We start from the raw sequence: 12440 nt of genomic DNA, 5'->3' as shown, positions 1-12440 counted from the left end.
TCCACTTGAAAGTCAAGTGGAGTTCATCATTGAGATATTTTTGGGTACAACTTCGATACTCTATGCCAAAAAGAAGGATGGATCATTTCTTTTAATTCTATCATTACTCGGAAATCTATCAATTTTGATTAATACTGAGAATGAGTTGCGATTGGTGGATATTTTTGATTAGATTACAGACTCGTTGTCAGTGACCTTACAATTGAGTGTGGTTGTTGTATGGACATTATGAGTTCTTGGTAATGTCATTTGGGCATACCAATGCCCCAGTTGTGTTAATGAATTTGATGAACTGGTATTTCTAGGGTGTTTGGATTAGTTGTCATTGTTTTCATTGACGATGTTGTGATATATTTCTGATTTGAGATGGATCATGATTAACATCTTTATATGGTTCAGGAGATGCTATGACGAGAACATCTCTATGCGAAGATTAGTAAATGCGCATTCTGGCTACCTTCTGTGGGATTTCTAGGATACATTGTCTCCAGTAGAGGCATATTAGTGGATTCACAAAAGATAGAGGCTATTACCAGTTGGGAGTGGCCAATATCTGTACAAGAGACTTGTAGCTTCCATGGTCATTTGGATTAGCTAGATATTACCGGGGACTGGTTGAGGGATTTTCTGGCATTTATATACCATTGATCGGACTGACCAGGAAGGATATGGAATTTTCCTAGACATAGGCTTGTCAGGCCAATTTCAGGAGCTTAAGCAAAAGCTGGTAACTGCAACCATTTTTGTTTTACCTTCTAGTGTAAATAGATTTGTACTCTACATAGATGTATCGTACCAGGGATTAGGTGAAGTTTTGATATAGCATGAATGAGTAGTATCATATGCTTCTCGACAACTGAAAGATCATGAGAAGAATTACTTGACACATGATTTAGAGTAGTAACTACCATTTTCACGCCAAAAATGTGGAGACATCATTTATACAAAATTTATTATCTCTGTGAGAGATTATGTGTATTCCTGAGTCACATCCTGTCTGAGAGGAGTTATTATAGGAAAGCACATCGATCGAGATTGGTGATACATCAGGGTGGTACCTGATGTATAGGACTTAAAGCATTCTTATTGGTGGAACAACATGAAGAAATACATGGTGGATTTTGTAGCTTGATGTCTAGTATGTCAGCAAGTAGAGACTGAACATCAGAGACTAGCAGGTTTGTTTCAGTAGATTAAGATACCATAATGGGAATGGGAGCATGATACGATGGACTTTGTTGTGGAATTACTCAGGACACGAAGAGGATATGATGTGATTTGGATAATTGTTGATTGGTTAACTAATTTGCTCCCTTTCTATCGATCCATAGGACATATTCTTTGGATCGATTAGCAGGGTTACACTGTAGAGATATTACCAGACCTCATGGTATATCTCTGAGTATTATATTAGATTGAGATCTGTGATTCATATCACGATTCTGATAGAGTTTATAGCATGCCATGAGTATGGAGATCTGTTTAGTACAACTTTCCACCCTCAGATAGATGGACGGTTTGAGCACACTATACAAATGTTGGAGAATCTATTGACAGTGTGTGTTATAGAGTACGAGATAGTTATTTTACCCACAGTTGGCTAGGTATTAATGTGGGAGTAGCGGAAGCACAATGAACTCATAACCCACAAGTCATCACTATCTACATGGAAGTAGATCATTTGTAGTTTTATAAGGAAATCCTAATCCCTCTTAGTTGGAGATTTGTTCATGATATTAGGATGGAGTAGTCTTTGAGGGTACTTCTTGGTTGTTACCCTCAGGTGAGGATCCCTGAGTTGACCAATAAAATTAGGGACCAAATTTTTATTAGTGAAAGAGAATGTGAGATACAACAATTAAATAATAAGTGTTATTAGCGATATAACCTTATTAGAATTTTTAAGAATTTTTAGAAATTTTTTTAGGATTTAAACGGAATCCATATGACACATTTTAAGGGGATGAGACTATTGTACTAGGAGAAAGCCTATTTAGAATATCCCTTAAGTGGGAGTTGATTGATTTAATTAAACCTATGCTAGATTAATTAAACCTAGGTTGGGTATATAAGCCTAGTTTCTTCACCCAAACTAGATTCCTCGCTTCATCGTCGACCTCTCCTTCTTCCTCCTCCCCACACCGACCGGCCAAGCCTCTCCGGCAGTGCTATAGCTGTCGGTCGTGTAAGAGTTGCCATTGACAATCCACTTCTCCACATGACTCATGAGACCCCGCGCCGTCGACCCTTCTTTCCCCTCCTGATCCACCGTCGCCGACACTTGAGAGCCACTTGAGGGCCACCCGAGTGCCGCCTCTCTGGTACTCTTGTTCTAATCCAACAATCAACTGTGTGAGAGATCGTCTCCGCCCCATCTCTTAATCGTCGTGAGGAACGACGCTATCACCCCTCTTCGTCGGTGCCATTGTCACAACCAACACACCTCGTTTCCTCTTCAATGTGCCTGACACCTGATCTAGTGCCACCAGCCACTACGAGAGCTGTTGTCACCCCTTCAGTGGTGATGAGCCCAGCAGGTTGACCCACTGCCAACCATCTCTTCACTTCTCCCGAATTCCAACCTTTCCATCATGGATGTGTTGCTAAGGTTGGTTGTGATTCAGATGTCTTTGTTAACACTACTCTTGTGTCCTACTCATTTGGTCATGTCAGTGATGCCGAACGTATGTTTGTTGAAATGCCATCGCTGGTCATCTGTAGCTGTGAGCTGTTGCTAGGGCAATGAACATCCACTATAAGAAGCTGTGGGGTAACTAAATCTTGCTTCTTATTAAACTTACATCATTAGATTGGTTAATTGGGAGAATGCTGATTTTAATATATTGATTACTTGTGCATTTGGGAAATTGAAGGAATAAATATGATTAATTTAGTTGAGGATACTATTTACTTGAGCAGGATTATCTCTATTGTATGTGGATTAATGAAATGGAATGACTTAAACCAAATTCAATGGATAGATGGATCGGGGGGTTAACCAATGATCGTTACGACACTACAAGAAAAAAACTAATAGACAACGCTTTTAAAGCGTTGTCTTTTTGCCTGAAAAAGCGTTGTTAAAGGCACTGTTGTAAAAAGTCTGCTCAACGACAACGCTTTTAAAACGTTGTCGTTTGTACCAAAGACAACGCTTTTGCAACTCTTTAAAAGCGTTGTCGTTTTATGCAGAGGCAACGTTTTACAACGCTTTTAAAGCGTTGTTTTTGGTAGAAAAGACAACGCTTTTGCAACGCTTTAAAAGCGTAGTTATATTTTGCAAAGACAACACTATTACAACGTTTTAAAAGCGTTGTTGGTTTTTACAAAGACAACACTTCTTGCAACGCTTTAAAAGCGTTGTCGTTTTAAAGAAAAAAAATTAAAAAAAATATTTAAAAATCATTATTTTTATATTTACGAAACTATTATTTTTCTTTTACCATGTCTAGATTCGAATTTTACATATAATCAACTCGGTTAATGATTTCAAACTCATAAAAATAATAGAAATCTGACGTTGAAGTAATATTAATAATTAATTACATGAAAAGCTAGTAAATATCAAAATTAACACTAATTCTATTTCAAAGTATATAGTGATATTCACATATAAAACAAAAGAGCACAAAAAATCTATTTAGAACAGCTACAATCTGTTTAGTCAACAATCTGTTTACTGAATACTGAATACTAAATACTGAAGTAGCCAACAATCTGTTTACTCAAAATAGTACAGTAGTTACTGAATCCATACGCTTAGTGTACTGATCAAATACTGAATCTAGACGCTCTTTAGTGTACTGATCTCGACTGTCCTGTATCCACCTACAAAAGAAACAAAACAAAACAATCATTACTGATGAGCATATATGAGCATTACTGATATGCCATATAAGTTAATAAAACTTGAACATGCAACCTGTTTTCTTACAATAGCCATATAAGTTAATAAAACAATCATTACAGTAGCCAACAATCTGTTTTCTTAAAACTTGAACATGCAACCTGCAAAATAAGTTAATAAATAAATATGGACTATGCAACAAAGTGACCATATGCCATCCACAACAGTTTTTTTAGAGCATTAAGAAATTGCTACATAACTGGCTTCTTCCCTTTTGTTCTAACTAATTCCAAAATTAATAGCAAAAGAAAATAATTATGTACTCCAAATAATTAATTAACAGTTAATTTCAGACTTATGCTGAAGTCTCATTGAACAAAATGGCATTTCCTCATACCACAATATCCTAAAGCATTGAATGTCTAGGTCTAGACAGCTATGTTAATCCTGTGAGCACATTAAGATTCATGGGAAAATCATCATAGTGTGCATTGTACATTCAGTTTGTTTTCAGTGAATTGTCTACTATTTATGATTTTGATGGACGAGGAACAGTCATGTCAACACTAATGGTTGTTGGTGTGGACCAATGTGAATTGTATTCTAAAGCTTACTAATTCCAGAGAATTGATATCTATTTCCAAACTAGATGAAGCTGAATAAAATTGCAAACGAAGAACTCATAACGAATAAGCATTACAAGAATGAAAAAGTATACAAATCAACTTATTTTCACTTTAAGTGATAAGTGAAATTATTCCAAACAATGTTAGAACTTATCTATAATACTACTAAATAAAATCTTATATTGGGATGAATGTGATCATTCAGTACTCACATTTTCTATCCATGCCATCTCTACCATGTAGTTTGAGCATTTCTCCTGTGAATGAAAATTGAGGAATAAGATTGAATGACAACTTAGAAAGGTCAATGAGAAATTGAATAAGGAAACAAGTAATCATTATTTACATTTAACACATCAACTGCATACAGAACTTAGAAACTATCTTTTTTTCATACATCCCTCCAGGACTCCTATATAGATAGATAGTGCAAAGAATGGATGAAAGACACATACACAATAGGAATACGATTGTAAATATGTGGAGCAAGCACTAATTCATGAAAAGAAACTGAACACTTAAAGAACATATATATATTTTTTCACCACTGGAATACGACTGCTCGGTGGTTATGCGGTCGTCAACGCACTCACTGGCATGAATATCTATGCTGCGAGCTTTCTCATCCCTCTTGGAGTGATTGTTTATACATTAGCAGGAGGGTTAAAGGCTACCTTCTTGGCCAGTTACATTCACTCTGTCGTTGGTAATTAATCTAGTTAAGCAAGATCATGTTCATCATTATCAATCCATCATTTTTTTCCCACTGCCTTCTTTAATAAAATGTGTCCCACAAAACTCTTGTTGTCCACTTAACTTCTATCAGAAAATGCATACATAAACCTCATTGTAGGATTCAGTGTCGCTTGGAAGAATATCTATGAAACACATAAAAGGCAAACACAAGTGGCTTCAATGCTTATCAGAACGTTGGTAGGAAAAAGAAAAAAGCATTATGCAATGTGCATATTTGTAACTCAATTCTCCTTATATCTCATCTCTGCATTTCACTACATGTCATGACTCTACGAGATGTTCTTTAAGTGAAGTAAATTATGTTGTTGGCCCTAATCGAAGATGTAACTAAACCTACTACAATAACTCAATCTAAGTGAGACCATGAGTAAATTGTTGCACTCTCAAGCTTGTGTGTTAATGGAACTCAAATATAACTCAAGTAAACACAAGATAAAAGAAACTCCAGTTAACAACCAACTCCGATCATAAATATGAAGGGGTGAGGGAACGCACCTACTCATAAATATGATCTTGTATACATTCTGCCAACTCCGATCGCACCTCATCAATTTCTTCTCGAGAATACTCTGCTTGTGTGAACTGTGAACATTAATGAGGAAAAAAAATCAACATTGACTTTGCATATTTTAAATAGTTTATTTCAAATAATTTGAGACATAAGCAAGTAAACATTACTATAGATGGTAGTGAATCTCTTTCGATAATTTCAACTTCTTCAACAATTTGTCTCATAAATCGCATCACATAGTAACCACATTGTTTGGCATCTTGTTGTCGATGAGCCTATGGAAATTAGAGACATATTATTAATGATAAACATACACATTAAAATATATGTTATATGTAATTACACATACCTTTACTATTACCCACATAGCCTTTTTTCTACCTTTCCTTCCCTTGTTTGAATTAAACAATCTTAAGGCCCTTCATACGTTAATGATTTTTTTATATATGAGTTTTGTATTAACATAAATGCTTAATAAAAAAGAAATATGAACTCACATTTCTACTATATATTTCCAATCCTCATCATGAATGCGGTGCCTTAGAGAATCCAACAAATAAATAACTTCATTGTAAGGGTCAATAACAGTGAGAATCCAATGGAAACTATGCAACAAACACATAATTAGTGCATATAATTCAATAAATTATCAAAAGACAACAATTGAAAGTGATGTTTTAATTCTTACTTACCCGATATTACATGGCACCAAAACAAGTTGATCTACAGATGCACCACTTAACCTCCCTGCCAAATGACTTGCCCTTTGGTTTAGCCTTTCAAACTTACCTTTTTTGTCATGTGCACTGGTTGTCATATATGGGATTTTATGTGGATTCACAAATATGAATTTTTCTTTCTTGTTATCTTTCAACAGTTTTTTATAAAGATACCTGCCATTGCAAACATAATAAAACGAAGAGGTAGAATGAAAAATGAAAGTTATTCACAAAATGGATGATTACACAATTGCTAAATCTAAACACTTACTATATGTAGCCAATTACACAATTGCCTGAAAGGGGCTCCAAATGATACAAAGGAATGATGTCCTCAAGGTGTAGAACAAGTTCATAATCATCATCAAACACGTCATAGTCAAAACTCACTGATACATATCTGCTATCATCTAAAGCACGCTTACTATAACAATATAACATATGTAATGCTCTTGGGGCACTTGTTGACAAAGTATGTTTCTTTTTTGGTTGTTCAAGCTTCTTCCTTCGAGGCTTCTAATAATTTCAAATCATGACAGTTAGATAGGATGATTAATAAAACAAGTGACAATTTAATTTGAAATAAAATCTAACAAATACCACATCTTGGTTCACTATCAAGTGTTTTGGCCAAGCCACATGGGTTCCTACAGCATCACCAATTACTTCAAATTCACTTGGAATTGGATATGGCAAAGGTGCTGATTTGTCTACTGCTTCATCAATGGAGACTCGCATGCAATTATTTGGAAATGGAACACCATGAAGCATTTTATTAGATTCATTGCCACAAACAATTGTACCATGTGCAATAATATTTGTGCTAGATTCCAATGTCAATGCAATTGGTTTTCCCTAAAATGTAAAAGCAGCAGGTCAAAAATAGCAGCAGGTCACAAATAGCAGCAGGTCATAATTAATGCAACTAGTGTTATACCTGCAAAACATCAGCTTGACACAAAATTTGTAGGTCATCATCATCGTTCTTCATGCCATCTTCAATCATGGGTTGCAACTTTACTGAGCAACTGCCTTTGTCATCAATCGAATTATCGCACATGGTACCCTTTTTATACACCATTACTTCAAGGTTTTGTATACGTGCATCTTGCTCTAAAATTTTCTTCCTTGCCTCCATCAGCTCCCTTTTATGCTCAGTGATTACTTCAGCATGCTTGCATCTTCTACCAGAATTGAAATATATTGTTGGAGTGATATGACCTCCAATACCCCTCACACGGCCATTATATTCTTCAGTGTCAAGTGCTTTGGTAAGTATATCCTCTTTGGTTCCTTCAATTATCAACTTACCCTCCCTCTTTTGTTGAATGTAACCATCCTGTCAGGCACATTAAAAAAGTATTATTACTAAAAGAATTATCAGTTCAATAAAAATAGTACTTTTACTTATTGTTATTTTGCTTACAATCTGTCGGATTTTTTTTATCAAATCCTCTCCTTCAAAACCACCTTCTTTGGTGACTCGTCCTTTCTTCCACATAATAGCTCTATTAATGTCTTCATCATCACATAATTCAGTCGCCTACAACAAAAAAATTCCAATAACAGTTAAATGAATAAAATTAGTCATTAAATGAAACAAACTCACATAAATTGATCATCAAATTTCAGCACTAGAACAATCAGGATTGTGATCAGGATTAGAGCCAACTGGCACAGTGAAAATTCAAATAATTGTATGTGAATAAATTGGAGGGTTCATAAGAAAATATGCTAAAAAAATACTTACTATTTCTTCCGCAAATCGTGCATATCCTTTACGTGAAAGCCGATGAGGATACATGTGTTGTTTTCTTCTTTCTTTTTGTTGATCACTTAGTTTCTAGTTAGTGAGGATACATGAGGATACATGTGTTGTTAAACTTGAATATAAATAAACTAGTTTAAAAAGATTATATTACAAATCTTACCATGAAGTCTTCAGACATGCGACTAATCACAAACGACCTCCAAGTATCTCTTGTAATACCATAGCCAATAGGTGGCTCATCCAACTCCTCGGGTTTATCAAGCTTACTTAAAATGAACGTCTTAGTGAAATAACTTTTGTATTGACGCCACTTATTGTTTGCTGATTTCAAACAACCATTCTTCCACTTTGGGTCAACATTGTACATCAACTGTAAATCACAAAAATGGAAATATGTTAAAAAAAAATTAAGACAAACAGTAAAAATATTATAATAATTGATAAATCATGCTAATTTACTTACATTAACTAATTCCCATATCAGTTCTTTAACATCACTTGGAACATATTTCCAAGTCTTGTAACTAATTTGAACCTTCTCTCGAGCCAGCACACCAATATAACTTTGCATTGCAATAGCTGCTTCTCCTATTGGTTGTCCAAGGTTATTGAATGCAACATCCTTTCTAACTCCTTGAATCCTTTGCTTAGCTAGCTTATCTAGGTGTGTACGACCTCTAGACATTCTTGTGGTTTGGGTGTTTGTAGAATCCAACTCTGTGTTACCATCCCAACTCTCGGTAGTGGCTGGAGTTTCAATTTTTTCCTTACCCTTAGCTTTTTTTGCATGCTTTCTAGAGGCTTTCATGGAGTCCACACCTTCTGCTTATCACAACAACATGATAAAAATAATCATAGAAAAAAGTAAATATACAACAGATTTAAGATAAGAACTTCCTAGAAACGAAATCACTGCTAAAATTGATTTGCAGTAATATTGAAAACAATTTACTAAAAGACCTAAACTGTTTTAGAAAATGGACTTGCATTTATAACATCAAATAGAAATGTAACGTTTGCAATATGTATTATACACATTAAGTATCATCCTTTTGCAATTTGTTTGATGTATAACTTCTTGAGAAAGGTAGTAAAACAAAGTCCCAGCTCCTCAGGTTGATTGCAGGGTGTGCAAGGGTGCAGGTGTTTTCTTCTTCCTTTTCCACACTGTTTGTTTTCAAACATTAAACTCTTAGTTTTTTGGAATTTCATATAACATAGTCCAAGTCAAGCATATAATTATCTATATCGATGTCATATCCAATGGCATCCTAGATTGTCAAAAGGAAATACATATCAATTAAAGCTACATAAACAGATAGTGGTCAATCATACATTCAAAATGGTGACTAAGCTTATAGTTTGTTCACTTGTACATGCTTACAGTATTCTGTCAAAAACACCATTTGCTCAAATTAGAATTGATATCTCTGTTCAATTAGGTTATCTACTATCTCTTGAAGATCTGATTCATAATGTTTTCAGCAATTTAAGGCTTCTGAAATGGTTGATTGCTGATTCTATCATGTAATTTTGTCAGAAATGGTACCAAAAGGTGCTCTCTGTAAATAATTCAGAAAAATGGTGCTCTCTGTAAAGAAATCTGCTACGATTAAAATTGTAATCAACAGAATAACACTACAGGAACAAGTGATTCACCATTCATGTATAAATACCACTATACCCATCCATTTGAGATAACTTTGAGAACCGAGAATTGATAAAATAATCATAGAAAAAAGTAAATAGACAAAGTGATAAAAAATAACCACAATATGAGAAACAAAACATATTAATATTGTCCACAACATATCATTCTTCAACGGTAAATAACTGTAACGACCCAACTCCTAGGTACTAAGCTGTAAGCCGGATCACTACATTAACTACTGATGCTACTGTGCGGAAACTGGGTAAAATAAAATTTTACCAAACTATTGTAGTTGCCTCTGTTAACTCTGTGAGAGTGAGATTTCATATCCAACTACCTTCTAGATATTCATAGCTATACTGGCGAGGTGAAACTGGAGCTTTGGATCGGTCCGTGGAAAGATCCACTGGCACCCACGCAAACACTGGCTGGATCGGTCTGCCGACCGATCCAGCTGCTCACTGATCGGTCGGTGAGACCGATCAGTGGCTCACTGATCGGTCGGCCGACCGATCAGTGACTGCTGAATTCGTCCTGAACTCTCTGTTCACGGAGGGATCGATCGGCTGACCGATCCTGGAAGATACAGTAGGCTACTGTATCCATCTGGATCGGTCGGCTGACCGATCCAGGAGAAGGAATGGCACTGGATCGGTCTGCTGACCGATCCAGGTTCTGATAGTCTGAAACGAAATCAGAATTTCTGATTTCCAGCACTGATTCGTGCCAAAACCTCACACTACCACTATCTAATGCATAATAAACATTCTAGCAACATGTAGTAACAATTCTAAACTTAAGCTAAAGCAAGGTTTACTAGTTCATGGCATTTTAACAACTTAAAGTGCATGAAGGTATGAATTTCTAAAAGTTCTAATTGCTTAAAACATGAAACTAAACTAATAGACTGAAAAGTGCTAAAGTAAATGCTAAATCCCCAGAGGGTCTTTTATTCCAGTTCCTTCCACACACATCCTCATCTGCATTGACCTCCAGCCTCCACTGCTAATCCATTTTCCTTTTTCCTGTATCTGCAGTATAAGGAAAATAGTATCTGTAAGCTTTAAGCTTAGTAAGAAACCATCTACCTTACAAAAACATGCAACGATGCATTTCATGACTTTTAAAACATGCTATTTGAAAACCGAGCTGAGCATGACAACATGGCATGGCATATAAAAGCATAAACTAGAACTGAAACATGGCATAGCATATAAATTAAACATGCTTTAAACTGAACATGGCATACTTATAAACTGAGCATGAAACTGAACTAGTCATGCATATATCTAAATCTATACATGAACTCAAATCATGTAAACTGAACCTGAACTGAACTGAAAGCTAAATTAGTGTTCTCATCACTGGTTTCAAATTTGAAAACTATACATATAATAGATGAAAATACTAAACATGTTGTTCTGGCAACTGTAATTACTGTGTGCGCATCCCTACGAGACCCGGGATTGCAAGTTCGAATCCAGTAGGGTTACTAGGTTATCTGAACCTAGGGATGACTGTGGGAGCCCAAACCCATCGATATCGATCCAAGTACAAGCTGAATAAAAGTAAAATCTTGAATCTTGTTTTATTTTACTTTCTTTGTTCTAGGTTATCTGAACCTAGAGGCTACTGTGGGAGCCCACCCAATGGATATCTGATCCATATAGCTGTAATAACTGATAATAAACTGAATAAAATGTTTCTAATACATTTTACATGTTGTTAGGACGCCTACTGGTGCATCCTTCTGAACTGGGCATTCTACCGAATGCTTGGTGTGCACTGAGAGCACACCTTATAACTGAAAACTATAAAACTACTGAACTAACGCCGAAACAAGTGAGAGCAATTATACTGCAGGTGAGGGGTTTCTTACCTCAATCGCAAGGTTTTCTTACGATTCTAACCGCTAGGTTTTCCGGAAAACTGCTCCGTTCGACGAACCGCTTATGTCCTTGCGTTCCTCTCGCGGAGAAGAACCTTTTTCGTGTTGGAGTCGTCGCCGGAAGATGTTCCCTTGACCCTTGGCTTGGTGTGCCGTGCGTGAGGAAGAGGGGAAGAAGGAGAGGTGCGGCGGTTTTAGGTTTCGGGTGAGGAAAAGCTACGGTGAGAAATAATCTAAAACTTCTCACTTAAATCCTTATTTATATTCACTAATTAATCCATCCAAAATCAATTATAAATATAATTGATTCCCTCTTCTTTCAGCACGGCCCTGCTGGGTTCAAATGGTTACTAGCATTATCCCTTACACCATAGGTATCGGGTTCGATTCCCGCCTTAGCTATTTTGCGATTCTAATTATTTTTGCTACTTCTGGTACTCCAAAAATTATGTAAAAATATCCTAAAAATCTAGAGAAATCATAGGATATTTATAAAATAAATTCGGGAATTTTTCGGGCTTTACAATCCCCCATACCTTATAAAAAGTTCATCCCCGAACTTAAAACAATTCTACGTACTTCTGTCTCATGCTGACCTCCGTCTCCCAAGTCGCCTCTGCTGCTGTGTGATTCTGCCAGCTGACTTTGACTAATGGTACTTCCTTGTTCCG

At 35.9% G+C, this 12440-nt stretch overlaps 1 long non-coding RNA gene across 1 annotated transcript; it reads right to left on the bottom strand.

The window, feature by feature from the left end:
- Positions 1–3790: 3790 nt before the first annotated feature.
- LOC121990084 lies at positions 3791–5926 on the bottom strand. The gene is made up of 4 exons (XR_006114440.1): positions 5908–5926; positions 5725–5811; positions 4686–4730; positions 3791–3828 (listed from the first exon to the last, which is right to left on the bottom strand). It is a non-coding gene; the product is annotated as an uncharacterized LOC121990084 (long non-coding RNA).
- Positions 5927–12440: the final 6514 nt, after the last annotated feature.

This window comes from Zingiber officinale, chromosome 6B (assembly GCF_018446385.1).
Source record: "Zingiber officinale cultivar Zhangliang chromosome 6B, Zo_v1.1, whole genome shotgun sequence".
Lineage (NCBI taxonomy): Eukaryota > Viridiplantae > Streptophyta > Magnoliopsida > Zingiberales > Zingiberaceae > Zingiber > Zingiber officinale.
Note: the sequence above shows the minus strand (reverse complement) of the source record. Positions and strands in the feature narration are given on the sequence as shown.